This window comes from Pipistrellus hanaki, assembly GCF_964339955.1.
Source record: "Pipistrellus hanaki genome assembly, chromosome: 4".
Classification (NCBI taxonomy): Eukaryota; Metazoa; Chordata; class Mammalia; order Chiroptera; family Vespertilionidae; genus Pipistrellus; species Pipistrellus hanaki.
Genome location: NC_140506.1, coordinates 32,350,008 through 32,364,182, shown reverse-complemented (window position 1 = coordinate 32,364,182; position 14,175 = coordinate 32,350,008).

Here is a 14,175-nt window from a genome sequence, read left to right as displayed (position 1 = left end):
CCTCAAATGTAAAATAGGTCAGGATAGCTGTGAAGGTGAAATAATATAATATATGTAGACTGCTTAGTATAGGACCTAGTAAGTAGTGAGCACTCAATATATACATACATACAATAATATTATTGTGATATTATTATATAGGGGCCACTAGAATTCAGAGCTGGGGGAGCTCAGTGTGGGCTGAGATAAGAAAAATAAAAGCCTATAAATGGGAAGAGATGGGTCCTTGAGGAATGAGTTCAAGTTAGACTAGCATGGAGTTAGGAGAAGGAAGGGTCTCACAGACAATTCCAGACAGCCTAGCAAAGGAGAGGCAGCGATGAGAATGGGCTTGCAGGAAGACTTCAAAGGAGGGGTCTGTAAGGGGAGCATGGGGGAATGAGCTGCAACCAGATTTTGGAAAGTGGCAAAGCCTCCATCTCTTCTTCCAGATGTCCCTCACTGGCCTTCATCTGTTTTTCCCCATTGGCCTTCTGCTTTTGAGATGTTCTTGGCCACCAGATGAATCTCAGGTGACATCTAGAATGTGACTGAAGATTAAAAGAGATTGTGTCTTCATACTACAAAGGGGGAGACTGAGGCACAGCAAGGTGTCTTGTGCCACAGTCACTTGTGCCACATTTCAGCAGGTGAGGGCCGGAGAGGACATCCTGGTCCACTGCAGTAATCCCATAATTTGTAATCAAGAATCTTTTTGTTACTGTTGTCATTGTTGGGGGGAAGTGGAGACATTAGATATACTAACTGAGGAGAAAGAGCTGGAAGGTAAAAAAAAAAGGTCACGGGAATAAGATGTTTGCTTATGGACTCCCCCCTCTCTTTCCAGAGCCTTGTAAAGTCCTGCTTATTTCATATTTGAGCAATATTATAACTTTCTTAACACGAGAAAATCAATCCCTTTCTCTGCTTCCAAAGAGATTCCATGAATATCATTTAGACTTACTTGTTAGTGGATTTTCAGTTTGGCTTCCACAATAGTTGTCTTTCCTGCTATTTCCTGCTAATTACATGCAGAGGTAGGTTTCCCCTGTCCCAGAAAACCATTAGCTGTCTCCATGACCATTCAAAGATCTGCTTAGCTGAATGGCAAGAAGACCTCTACAGCCAACTTTCTATTTTGAAAAAGTGATCACATGTCCCTTGGGAATTATTCGAAGTGTGTTTCTTGGTAGCCTCACTGAGAAGAGAATAGTACACTTCCCAACCAAATAGGTATGGAAAGTTCATTGCAAATGACTTCCGAAGTCAGGGGTCAATAATAGCTGGTATCTGGGCCATCTGGCTAGTGCTTTTCTTAAAATAGAATAATGGAAAGAGCTCTGTCCACTCTCAGCAGCCTCTCAGTCCTTTATATTAAAAAAGAATTAGTGTGGCCTTTGAAATTGTCTTCGTGGCTCCCCAAATCACAGAGAATTAGCCTGCAAAATCCAAAGATCACAAACTCACGCAATGTTAGCTACAAACTGGAATGACCAAGCTATTTGGTGCAAGGATGTTGTTCTATCCCTTTGGCCCCCCTTCATTGTTGTGCAGAGAGAACTGGGTGTCATTTTCCTATGATCTATTGAGGGTAAAGCAGAGCTGTCCAAAGAGAACGCATAGGGGATTGTTTTAATTTTAAATTTGCTCCCAAATTAGTATTATTTAATTTGCTCTCCTATTTTTAAAGCAGTTGTTTCATGTGCAGCATTGGCTTCAGGCACAATGACAAAGAATGGACACATTCTAATAAGTAAGATGTTAAATAGCAACAGTAACCAGCTTATTGTTTTAAATATATAAATGGTTTTCTTGTTTGCTTGTTTTTCCCATGGATAGAGCGTAATGAAAATGAATGGCCCCCAAACTTGATGTCCATTTGGGGATTTTGTATCCTTATTTAAAAGGCCTGTACTCTACCCCAAAGTACTTAACAACCCAACCCAAACCAACCGGAAACAAGTCAGCTGACCTAGCCTGTGATTGGGAAAGAGGTAGATCCTCTGTTGAATATGTTAATATTTATTATGCTATGAGAGGGGAGCAGGGTTTTGGAGACTCTGCTTATAACAACAATGACAGAAAATCCTCTAGACAAAGGCTTCAAGAGGAACACTACCATTCTAATTCACCAGCACTCCCCCAAAATAAAAAGAAGGGGCTATTCTCTGATGTGTGACATAGAGGTCACTTCAAGCCTCTCTGAAAGGCAGTATCTGTCTCAGCAGACAGGTATCCTGTCTGCCAAAGGATTTGTGGCAAAAGAAATCCCAAGGATAGGCCTATTAGAGGGGGGGAAAAAAACAAAAGGAAATGAAGCACTTCACATTAGAATTCAGATACCTCTTGAGTAAAACAAACCAGGCTTTGATTTTAATTTTCCTCTTTTTTTTTTTTTTTTTTTTATCACTACCTCTTTTGATGGCTAGTCCCTGAGAAAACAAATAATTGCTAGTATCTAGGCCTCTTTGGGTAAATATTAAGAATGACTGTTAGGTTTAGCCCTATATCCAGAGCTAGTTATTCCATTTTCTTAGAATCTTAGGTGAAGAAGCATTGGAAACAATCTCTTTCTTAAAAACATACCATGGTCAGTTTCCCAAATTTATCAAATTCTAGTGTTGATGAATTATAATCTTTTTGAAGTGTTTACTTTCCTCCCTCCCTCCCTCCCTTCCTCCCTCCCTACCTCCATTCCTCCCTCCCTTCCTCCCTCCCTCCCTCCCTTCCTTCCTCCCTCCCTCCCTCCCTCCTTCCCTCCCTCCCTGTTTTCCATCCTCTTCTCTCTTGATCATGTTCTCTTGGTTTTCATTTCACTGCTATATTGCAGTAAGATTCAACTTATTTCTCCCATTCTCCCATTATTTCTCTGGCTTCTGTCTGTCAGTTTGTTGCCCATAAGAACACATCAACATCTAAGACTCAAACTTAAATTCTTTGTCTACAGCTTAACATGACTATCACAAAAAGTATAACAATAACATCTTCCTGTAATTAGGAAAGGTGGCCAAGCCTCACAATGACAAAAGGAAAGTGGGTCTCATGCTAAAATGCAGTGGCCTATTATAAGCCCAGCATATGGATCAATTGGTGCAATCCTTTTGGAAAACCTTTCAATAATATCGATCCCATTGGAAACACGCACATTTAACTGAGCAGCTCGTGGTCAGGAATTTATCTTATTGATATAGATCTGCAGTGTTTTATACAGAGGAATTTCATTGAGCAGCGTTTGAATAAGAGTGAACATTAAAACATATATCTTACAAAATAGACCTAGATAAGCAAATTCTGAGACATCTTTGCAATGTAATATTCTATAGTAGTTAAAATGAAAAAAGATTTATTTAGGCTAATGTGGAACGGAAGTATGGATTATGAAAATGAAAACATTTCAGAACTGTTCACTTATGTAAAAAACAATGGTGTGTATTACACTATAACCCAAAGCATAGAGTAAATGCATATGAGTCCTTGCAAATATAACTAATTAAATATTGTAAATAAATAAGAAAAAAGGAAATATCTTTCCCTTCAGAAGAATTAAAATAATATATGTAAATGATACCCCCTTCAGGAGGTGGAACTTAATTCCTATTGCCTTCACGTGGGCTGAACTTAGTGACCTATTTCCAAAGAATAGAGTATGGAGAGGGAAAACACTAACTTTACACAGGAGGAATCTGGCAGACATTGCCTTAGCCAAATGGTTGGCATTCATATCACTAGCTAGCGATGAGCCATATTGATAGTATGTACTGCCTGATGGAATGTGATGAGAAGGACACTTCACCTGTGATGTTCTTCCCTCTGGCCCATAACCCAATGTCATGAGGAAAACACCAGACAAACTCAAATTGAGAGACAGTCTACAAAATGTATGAACAATACTTCTCAACACTGTCTAGGTAACACAAAAGGAAAGACCAAGAAACACAGCAGAGGAGACTGAGGAGAGTTGACAGCTGAATGGACTCTGGAAACAACATAAAAGGACACTAGTGAAAAAAACTAGTGAAATCTGAAAAAAAAAGCCTATATTTCAGTTAATAGTAAATATACCAATGTTAACTAATCTTGATGCATATACCATTATTATAAAATGTTAACAATAGCGGGACCTGGATGAAGATATATGGGAATTTATTCTATAAATCTAAAATTGTATTTTTAAGGTTTATATGAAAAAAGCAAGGGGGAAATTTGATAACATATACAATACATAGAACTCTATGAAAAACTGTTCAAGAAAATGTTAATACTGTATACCCCTAAGAAGTATAGGATTGGGGTGGGGAGGACACAGGAAAGACATACACACACACACACACACACACACATTGGGAGGAGGGGCTCAGAAAGTGAGAATTTATATTTCATTTTACTCTTCTTTGCTTTGACTTTTTTAAAGTCCACCATGGTTATCAAACCACTCTCATCCCTCAACTCATCTTTTCGAAACAAGCGAGGAGACGCTTCATTTAGCTCAGAGCTGCTCTGGGCTTAGTTCTGAGGAATAGTATTAGCTTTATTCAATATTTATGCCTGTCATATAATGAATCTTATACCTTGCATCTCACATTCTAAGGTTTGAGTGTCTCCTTAGATTATACCTTGTCATAACATTGGTCATAGGGGACCAATCCTTCAAAGCAACAATCCCCAGATAGAAATATATTCTAGTCAAAACACTTATGTTCCATCCTTAGTCACCTTTTTTTTTTTTTTAATTGAATTTTGCATTTAGGTTGACATGCACAATTCTTCATGGTAATAACAGAAAAGTGTTTGGTTCAACTTGAGGCCATGAATTGGTTCATCAGAGAGAAACATTTCAATGAGAATCACTTCCAATTAATTGTGAGGGCAAAGGAGAAAATGGTTATGTCAATTAGAGGATGTTAAACTTAAAAAAAAACCAGTAAATAGCTCATGAAAATGAAAGGCACTTGATATTATTTAGTTCATAAGCAGAAGTCCATCAGAGACCACCTTTCCTACAGATACAACTAAGATTAAATAAAGAGTTTGTGATGGCATCAACACTTTTTGAGAATATGAATATGGCCTGATAATTAAGCTTGAGAAAGGACAGAGGGGAGCATGTTTGCTCAAAGAGGAGTTAGAAGGAAGGGAGTAAAACATGATGTCCCACTTCCATATGGAATAATGATATTCTAATGAGAGGCCTGGTGCATGAAATTTTATGCATGGAGCAGAGTTCCTCAGCTTGATCTGCACCCTCTCCAATCTGGGACCCCTTGGGGATGTCTGACTACTGGTTTGGGCCCGATATGGCTGGCAGTCAGATATCTCTCTCAAAATCTGGGACAACTCGCTCCTAACCACTCATCTGCCTGCCTGCCTAATTGCTTCTAACCCTTCTGCCTGCTGGCCTGATCACCCCTACCTTGCCCCCTGCCTTCCTGATCGCCCCTAACCTCTCTGCCTCCCTCCCTGATCGCCCCTAACTGCCCTCCCCTGCCGGCCTGATCTCATCCCCAACTACCCCTCCTCTGCTGGCCTAGCCACCCCCAACTGCCCTCCCCTGCTAGCCTGATCTCACCCCCAATTGTATCTGCATTTTTCCCCACCACCATAGCTTTGTCTGGAAAGAAGTTGAAAGGTCTGGAAGATGGCCAGTCGACCCAGTCTGATTAGCATATTACCCTTTTATTAGTATAGATAGATTATATAGCATAGGATTGCTTAATGGGGGGGGGGAGGGGAGGAGGAGGAGCCTTTTTCAGCAGGAGGAGATGCTGAAAATACATAACCCTTATATCTGGATTGATAGCCAGCCACATGAAATATACTGCCAAAGTGGTCATTAAAAATTGAATCACTTTATTAAACCTTTTGCCCTTAAAACCCCTCTAAGCCCCCACCTTAGGTTCTGCCTTCACAGTTCACCCAGAGTAGGTTCTCGTTGGTTGGTTTCAATGTCAGTCAGTGTCAAAAGCTCCACCTCCTAGGCAGTCATTGGCTTCTCATAGTTCACCCATATTTGGTTCTGATTGGTTGGTTTCTATGCCAGTCAGATTCAAAAGCTCTGCCTCCTAGGCAGCCATTGGCTCCTCACAATTCACCTATATTTGGTTCTGATTGTTTGGTTTCTATGCCATTTAGCATCTTCAGGCCTATCTTTGAGCCTGATCATAGAGCCGGGGCTGATTAGCAGCTGCCCCAGGCTGCTGGGAGCTGGCTGAACTACTGACCTCTGGGAGAGAGAAAGAGAGGGGCTGGTGAGGCCAGGAGAGAGACCCTGCTTCTCTATCCAGGCTTTGCCAAGCAGCCACTGCCATTACTTATCAGCCCCTCCTCTCTCTCTAAGAGGTCAGCAGTTCAGCCTGCTTGCCTGCTGCGCACAGCCTGGTGTTTGGTTGAGTCTCTGGTTGTTATGGATATTTTGACCCTGGCTCTTTATACATATATGGGAATGGGTTGAATGTAGAAAATTATCTTGGAGTCTGGCTAACATCAATGAATTGTGTCCTCTGTTCTGAAGGATAAAGTTCAAAAAGTTGACAGAGGCTATTTTCTCAACAGACTTTTATGGAGTTTTGTCAAGTCTTCTTCATAAACCCATGTTTTGTTTTGTTTTTGTTTTATGGTTTAGACTGATTCTTGTTTCTTAGCTTCTCTGTGTTTAAAGTGCATGCCTGGTAACTGGCTCTTGTTTTTTATCCACTCTGACAATTTCTGTTTAGCACATAAACAATTAATAAAATTATTGATATGATTGCATTTAGGCTTACCATTTTATTATACTTTATTTTTTTTATTTCTCTTGTTCTTCCTTTCTTCTCTTCTTTTGAAATATTTAATTGCTTTTAATAGTGTGTCACAATTATGTATTGTAAAAATTTAGATATACTTAGTATACATGAATCCAAAGATGGCAGTGGGAAATGGTTATCTGTGGAGCTATGTCAGATGACCAAAGAAGTATTTATGGAAATAATATAAGAACCATTGGTTTAAACTTCTATATAAAGAGAAAGTATAACAGGAAAAATTGTTATATGTAATTGAGAAGTTCTGTATAGAATATATATTAGTTTTACATGCATGACTTCTGAATCAGAAGCAGGAGGAACATGTTTAAGAGAAACAAAAACTGAGTTTCCTTATTTTTCCCCCCTGAAATGTAGATGCTTCCAGGCCTTTTTTTCTGTCTCTTCCTGTGCATATTGCTGACTGTTCCATGACAGGACAGGAATTTGAGAGGCCAAATGAAGGGGAACTTCACAAGGACTAGGGGCAGGTCCAGACCCTGGCCCACAGCTCAAAAGCAATTTATTCATTTTTGACAAGTATGATACTAAGTTGCTGGTGATGTGTGAAACTAAATTATTGCAGCTTGAATGTCCTCATAGCCAGTGAGTTTGAAGGAGAATAATTAGATGTGGGCATGCTCTTGATCTGGAATGAGCTGGTTTACTGGTTTAAGCATCTCTGCTGATGGTGTACTTACTATTGGTAAGGATGGACAATCTGTAAAAAGGTCTTTGCAAGGCTCCCAGAGAGCTCCGTGTTCTTCTCCTTGAGGAGTCCTCAGCCAAACAAACTTGGAGGGTCTGGAGTTTTATTGGGAACCAGGGACTAGCCATTGCTCAAAGAAGCTTTTGCAACTGCTCATTATGGAGCCTCCCTTTGAAAGGTCTTCATATTTTTATTCAGCTTGATGTTTTAGTTGGCTTGGGGTCACTTTGTCTAGAGAATTTATGCCTTTTCTTTTGGGTGTTTTCTGGAGAACAAAGTCACTGAGATATCTCTACAGAGACCCCAGGCAGCCCCCAGGCTATATTGGGCCCTTCAAGGCTTCCCAGTAGTCTGTTTTGGGGAGGAGATGGTCAAAAACAGCAAGGATTTATTCACTGCCTTTGCAAGGATATTTATTTGAGCCAATGGGTGATTTGCTGTTTACATTATAAAGAGAGAGTAGAAATCCCTGAGGGAGAGCAATGTTTAAATTAATGTGCCTCCCATCTATATATATAAGAAGGCAGAGATCAACGTTGTCATGACCATAACGACCTAACAACCGACCTAAAAAAAAAAGTGGGGGGCATGCTGTATATATGTGTTATAATGAGTTTTTCACTATACTTGGAGAACATTGTTTATTTATCATTCATTTTAATTGATTTAAGAGATAAGAAGGGATAGAGAGAGAAACATTGTTCCATTGTTTTCTGCACTCACTGGACTGGGTATTGAATCTGCAAAGTGGGCATGTGCCCTGACCTGACTGGTAATGGGTCCACCACTTTCTGGTGTATGGGATGATTCTATGCTGGTACCCTGACCCCAAATTACAGCCTTGAGAATTGTGAGAAAAATACATTTCTGTTGTTTAAGCCACACAAATTTATGAAATTTTATTATGGCTGTCTGAGCTGACTAATCTATACCAATAAAAGAGTAATATAATATTAATTAGACCAGGTCAACTGGACATCTTCTGGTCATCCTTCTGGACAAAGCCATGGTGGTGGGGGCTGAGGTAGAGGTGGTTAGGGGTGATCAGGCCATTGGGGAAGCAGTTCAGGGCAATCAGGTTGGCAGGGGAGAGCAGTTAGAGATGATCAGGCAGGTAAGCAGAGTAGTTAGGGATGATTAGACAGGTAGGCAGGTAGGCAGATGAGCAGTTAGGAGCTAACAGTCCGGGATTGGGAGAGGAATATCTGACTGCCAGTTTAGGGATTGGGCCTACATGGCAGTTGGACATCCCTCGAGGGTCCTAGATTGGAGAGGGTGCAGGCCGTGCTGAGGGATGCATCTCCCCCCACCCCCTACACAAATTTCATGCACTGGGCCTCTAGTCTTTTTATAATTTCTGATCTCCCAGACTTTTCTTATCATCCAGAACCATGTCACCATATAATTTTGTAACATCTAAATGTCAGGTCTCTGTAGTGAAATGGATGTTGATTGGGATGTGGAGGTTACTCTGGCAGAAATGGAGACATCACTGGTCTTAGCTAGACACCAAAGACATCCAGCAAACCCTTTAAATGGTGATCCTACTCTGGTTTCAACCTATTCCAGCCTGTACTGGTGGACTTTCACTACTTCGCTAGACTCTAATCTTGGGAATCTTGAACATAACCCTGGAACTTTCAAATCCCCTTTGTTTCTGCCCACTGCTGTGTTTACTTTACCCTAAAACTTATTCTCCATGTTTCTCCAGACTTCAGAATTGATTTCCAAATTTGATCTGCCCAGAGATAGGTTTTCAACAGGCAGTCTTTTTTCTTGACACTCATAAACTTTAATGAGATAATTGTTCACAACTGTTCTAGGGAGATAATTACCTTAAATATAAAGACATGAAAAGTGGCAATTATTCTAGAGTAGTCTTAAAAGAGCATAAGAAGTTCCTTGAATTTGGAGTGCAGTAGAAACAAAATGACAAACACTGCTATTAGATGGAGGTTGGTATAAGTTTTCTGAAGGGCAATCTGGAAAAATATTTGAAGAACCTTAAAAATATACTTATCTACAAATTCTGCTTCTAAAATGTTGTCCAAATAAGTAAAGAGGCACTAAATATTTATTTAAACTGATTGCATTGTGAGTAATTAACATAACCCACATTCTCCAAATAGGAATTAAATAAATATTAAGTTGAACCATCTGAAATTACTGATAGTTGACCCTTAGAAACAGCTTTTTGTGTGGCTTAATCTAATAAATTATGGGATGTTATTATGACAGACTTCTCTGCAGGTATTGAAAATAATATGTTAAAGACTATCTAATACTATAAAAATGCTGTATCATAAAAATCGGATATAAAAACCTATAAGAGATCTCCATTCTATTTGCTTAAAATACATGCTTGTGTATATATGCAAAAATGATCAGAAAATGACTAGAAGAAAACGTTCATATTAATAGTTCACTGAGTAATTGGATTATTAGTTTTTAATTTTACTTTTGTCTTTGTACCTTCTATCGTCCCCCAAATTTGTGTGGCTATAATAATACTAGTATTCTGCACTTCCTCCCAAAGTCCTATAATAAGCATTTTTTATGTTGTTGTATACTCTTCACTATTGTTTTAATGGATTAATAGTAATTGAATATAATTCCATCAATTATTTAAATAACCCTCCATGGTAGGCTATTGGCTGACTCACCTTTGTTCAGGTGACATTTATGTACCTTTGGCTGCCCAGTGCTTACTTGGCATAAATCCACTTGAAACCCATACTGAAAGGTTCAGAGGAAGACTATGTAAATGTGGGCTGTCCAGAGCCCCTTCCAGTGTGAGGAAGTTCTGCCTGCATGGTGGTGAGGCTCCATGTGATGAAAGAGGCTTGGTGTTCTCCACCACTGGCAAAACATGGATTGGAAGAATGTTGTCTCCTTTAGAAAACTTCAGGGCTTGGACACATGATATTAAATTGGCCCATCATCTTGTTTTTGTTTGAACACAGAGGGGTATAAAGCAGTCAGAGGACATAGAAGGGCAGCATGCCATAGAAGGTATACCATTTCCATTCCTCATACCTGGATACCTCCATGTGAATGAGTGTCTACTGAGGGCCTGGCCCAGCTGGGGGAGTTTGGGGGTGTGGAAGCTTTCTTAGGGCACAGTAACAGCTGTCTGCCAAAGCCCAGGAGAAAGCAGCTACTGCCTGCTGTTTCATTCACAAGCATTTATTGAGCTACTGCTATGTATCAGATGATAGGCTAGGCCTGGAGGTAGCTTCTGAATAAAACATGCTTCCTGCTTTCCAGAAGCTCACATGAATGATGATAGGCAAGTGAATGGGTCATTGAGAGGCCAAGAGAGATGGTGACACTAGAGAAATAAAGAGAATGTTGTGAAGGACACAGAGGAGGAGCATGAGGACTGGAGAAGCTTCCAGGGGAGGTGATGTTTGAGTTGGGTGTTAAAGGATGAGAGGTGTGCTGTTGCCAGGTGGTTGAAGGAAGGAAATAGTGTCCCTTTGCTAGGAGGGCAGCCAAAACTGCATGCCAGGGGACGGGGAGGCTTCTCTTTGAGCGCTGAGCAAACACTTTTGCTGACCCACTGATTATGTCAGCTGCCTTTGCACCTGCTGACAGTGAGCTGAGGCTGCCTTGCTTGTAGCCTTTGACAGCAGAGTAAGGGGCTGCTTCCAAGACATAAATGGTAAGTACCTGAGTCCAATGGCCTGCAGTGTGCCTCTCCCTCCAATCCAGATCTAATTCTTTTTGAAGTTTTTAAATGACAATGTGATTAGCTATTTCTAATTAGAAAAAATGACTTATGCTTATTATTAAAATTTCAAACAATACATGAGCATATAAGGAAGAAAGTAAGCATTACCCCAAATCCTTCAGAAATATCTACTGTATTGTTTTGAAAACATCCTTCAGCCTATTATTCTAAATTACTAGGGCCTTAATCACAAGCTGGTTTCTCTTTATTGTTAGCTATCTCATTCTCCATACTAGGGACAGATTTTCATTTCAATTAGATCTAATTCTACGGTATTTGTAATAGAAGTACCTTTTCTCCTTATGGATAAATCATTGATTCATTATTATTTTTAACCAATGACTTATTGATATGTTTTTAGGTAGTTTAAAAATGTTTCTATTATGAACATTCAGTAAGAAGCATCCTTTTATATACCGTTGTTCACCTGGAAAAAATCATGCAGGTTATGATTATGACAATAGCTTTTTTAACTTGAAAGAATGTCGCAATGGCACAGTGCACTTAGGAACAATCTTGTAAGTGCTCACATTGCTGGCCTTCAATATTTACACATTTTTGTAGTCTAATTGCTATACTCAAGCACCCTTTGTCACAGAGTTCTCGTCTGTTTTTGCCCACCCCTGTACATCTTGAACGTTTGTCTTAGTATAAATTCCTAAAAGTGGAATTACTAGATAATATGTGCATTGAATATCTGATATGTGTTGCCAAATACACATTGCTTTTCTGAAAGGTTTTTTCAATAGGATGGAAAGCACTATTTTCTCATACCCTATCAACACTAGGAAGCCTCCGTTTATATTGACCATTTGATGAGATTTTATTATTTTCATTTACTTTTATTTACAACTAGTTTTATCATTTTTCATCTGTTTATTCATCCTTTATATGTCTTCTTTTGTGAATGTCCTATTCATATTCTTTGCCTGTTCTTTTTCTCTTCTATTGAAATAATGATTTTTTTTCATATTGACAATTTGCAAGTGTTCTTTATATAAGGGCATTAACATGTTGCTATACCTATTACAAATATTTTCTCCATGTATAACTTGACTTTTTATTTTTATGTTGTCTTTTTGGCATATAATGTTTAAAACAAAATAAGATAATCATATATAATCTCCCTTTCTTTCATGGTTTTGTATTTTTACATCATTCTCTTCATCTACTTCTGATCATATTGTCTCATTGCTTGTGCCTGACTGAATTTGAGGCGTGGATGAAAACCAGATGGCTAAGGGTTCATTCTAATAAGACAGAGACTGTGTTGGTAGAAATGGGGGAACATCTAAAAAATCTCATTCAAAGTCATTACTTTGCCCCTTTCCCATGGATTGTGGGGTTCCCATGCTATGGTTTCAAGACAGTCTGAGGGCAGGATTATGAAGATTATCTTTTAACAAACACAAAATGAAGAAAACCATGTCTTCCTTAAAAAGGGTGTCCTCTGCCCATCCCATTGTGGACAGAGTGGTAGGTACTAAAGACTGAATTGAACCTAAGTAATAGGGAAGACTAAGACAAATTGATGTAGAAGATAAAATCCTTTCTAAAGAGCCATTGTGAAATAGCCTCATTTGTTAAGTGTCTATTCTGTGTCCTCCAACATCTCACATGATAGATAATCCTTTCCCCATTTTACATATCTTAAAAACTAACCAACAAACAAGACTTGCAGAGGTGAAAAGAATGATCTCAGGTCATGTCTCTAGTAAGTAGAAGAACTAAAGTTGGAATTCTGATCTTAGCTGAGTTCAAAGCTATTAACAGCAACAAAAAGCAAGTATCATTGAATACTCATCTTGACAAGCATTGTGCTAAGTGCTTTACATTTATTAGCTCTTTTGATATGATAGCAACCATTTGAGGTAAGCATTTCTATTTTAAAGATGAGAACACTAAAGCCCAGAGCAGCTAAGCAGCATGCCCAAGGTCACATAGCTAATAAATTGCAGAATCAGGAATTGAAATAAGACATTCTGAGCTTTGCCACCTGTGCTTTTGTTTTCATCCAGATCTTTTCTTTCTTTTTAAATTTCATATTTAAAAGATAATAACTTTTATTATTTATAATTATTAAATGCTCATGCTTATTAAAATTTCAAAAATATCAATAAGTGATTATTTCCATCACTTCACACTGCTTGCTTTCAACATATGTTCTGAATTAGAAATCACCCTTGGGAGAATTTCACACCCTATTCCCATCTTCCATGCTTTGAAGATTATGTCCCTGTCTGTTATCTTCATGAAAAAATATATTTTTTGAGTAACTACTAAATGGGAGAAAGAATAATTTATATAGTTTTCAGGCAATCTTGGTATTGTGAAGCATGACCAAAGTACCTGGAAAAGTTAATAAGTGAATGATTGTTTAATTACTTAACTACTAATGATTTTCCAGGAATCGAATCATTCAGTTTTGCACTTGAACATTTTCTATTAGGTTGATTGGAAAGAACCTGTGATACAGCCAGAGTTTTGAGCTTCAAAGGTCATAGTATTGGGGTCACCGATATTGATTTTACCATGGGTTCCACTAAAACATCGATTAATGTATTGACCAATTATTTTAACGCATCTTCTTTTTTAGTAGGCATGAGTAACACATTTGGTGTTCAAAAAAAAAATTGTGCTTTCCAAATTTTGTTCCAACCTGGAAACTTTTTATTCTGTAATGAGCTTATATTTTCTTCTTCTTCTTTTTTTTTTTTTTTAATAAATCTTTTTTTTCCCCCCTCCACCAGGTTTTGAGCTTATATTTTCTTTTGATTGGTGACCTTACTAGAAAGTATTTTCCCAAAGGTTTAACATATGTCAAATTTGAGTATATAAATAATGAATGCCAGTTTTCAGAAAATCTTTTGATGCATAGAGGTCATTTGCTTTTGGGCATTTTCCCCACCCTCTTTTCCCAACACACACACACCCTTGTATACAATCCAGCCAACTCCACAATTTCTCCTTCCCCTCAA